Raw genomic sequence first — 1,677 nt, 5'->3', positions numbered from 1 at the left:
TGATTTGCATTTTTCTAATCAATAGTGATCTAGAGCATTTTTTCACATGACTATAGATAGCTTTAATTTTTTCATCTGAAAACTGCCTGTTCATATCCTTTGACCATTTATCAATTGGGGAATGACTTGCATTCTTATAAATTTGATTCAGTTCTCTTTATATTTTAGAAATGAGGCCTTTATCAGAGATACTGGCTATAAAAATTGTTCCCCAGCTTTCTGCTTCTCTTCTAATCTTGTTTGCATTGGCTTTGTTTGTGCAAAAACTTTTCAATTTAATCTAACCAAAATTATCCATTTTGCATTTCATAATGTTCTCTATCTCTTGTTTGGCAATAAATTCTTCTGTTCTCCGTAAATCTGACAAGTAAACTATTCCTTGCTCTCCCGGTTTACTTATAGTATCAGCCTAAATAGTGAACCCATTTTGACTTCATTTTGGTATAAGGTGTAAGATTTTGGTCTATACCTAGTTTCTGCCATACTCTTTTCCAGTTTTCTTAGCAGTCTTTGTCAAATAGTGAGTTCTTATCCCAGAAGTTGAGGTCTTTGGGTTTATCAAATAGGAGTTTAGAATAGTCGTTGACTACTGCGTCTTGTGTATCTCACCTATTCCGCTGATCCACCACTGTATTTCTTAGCCAGTACCAAGTAGTTTTGATGATTGCTGCTTTAAAATACAATTTAAGATCTGGAACGGCTAGGCCACTATCCCTTGCATTTCTTGGAATGCTTCATGAATTCGCGTGTCATCCTCATGCACAGGCCATGCTAATCTTCTCTGTATTGTTCCAATTTTAGTATATGTGCTGCTGAAGCGAGCACCCAAAAGACTTTTTACAGAGAGCCTCCCACTTATATCATTTAAAGAAGGAAAGGTTTCCCCTTTTAAGAAATGAAAGGCATTAAACAGGAGTGTGTATCCTTTTAAGGGGTACCAGAGCCATAATATGGATGAGGGGGTGACAGGCAGGAGAAGCAGGGTTGGTAACTGGAGCACCTTCTAGGTATCAGGCCCCCCTCCTTACTCACAGGGAATGTAAGGAATTTAAGGAATGTTTTCCTTAGAGTAGAAAGTTTAAGTGGGTAGGAGCTCCAAATGTAGCATAATCTCTCTCAGGCTTATATAGTTTTTTCCCTCAATAATCAATCTCTACTCAGCCTAGGGATATACCTATATGCTATCTCATTCTCTCTCTGTTTATAGGTGCTTCTGTTTTTGAAAACTTGCGTTTGTCTAGGGGTATGATATCAGTATGCTTCTTTTGCTTATGGGACTTCCAAAGGGAATCGATTGATCAGTAACAGGCTCTCCCTCCTCCATCTAGTACCTTAGCCTCAGGAGGACCTATCTTCCTGATCTGTATCTGACCACTGGATCCAAATGACTCTGGAGGAGAAAGTGAGGCTAATGATTTTACATAGTCCTCCCTCACTTAAACCCAATTGACTTGCAAGTCATGGCATCTTCTTCCTGATGTCCTGGTCCTCTCCAAGCATGAAAAACAACCCACATGTACAAATATACTTATAGCAGCTCTTTTGTGATGACAAAGAATTGGAAATTGAGGGGATGATCATCAATTGTGGAATGGCTAAACAATTTGTGGCACATAAATGTAATGGAATACTATTGTTCTATAAGAAATGATGAGCAGGTGGGTTTCAGAAAAACCT

General features: G+C 38.3%; 1 non-coding gene across 1 annotated transcript; it reads right to left on the bottom strand.

The window, feature by feature from the left end:
- Positions 1-718: 718 nt before the first annotated feature.
- LOC114050250 lies at positions 719-825 on the bottom strand. Its single transcript, XR_003569958.1, has one exon. It is a non-coding gene; the product is annotated as a U6 spliceosomal RNA (small nuclear RNA).
- Positions 826-1,677: the final 852 nt, after the last annotated feature.

The sequence above is a fragment of the Vombatus ursinus genome, unplaced genomic scaffold, assembly GCF_900497805.2.
Source record: "Vombatus ursinus unplaced genomic scaffold, bare-nosed wombat genome assembly UNPS02014798.1, whole genome shotgun sequence".
NCBI lineage: Eukaryota > Metazoa > Chordata > Mammalia > Diprotodontia > Vombatidae > Vombatus > Vombatus ursinus.
Note: the sequence above shows the minus strand (reverse complement) of the source record. Positions and strands in the feature narration are given on the sequence as shown.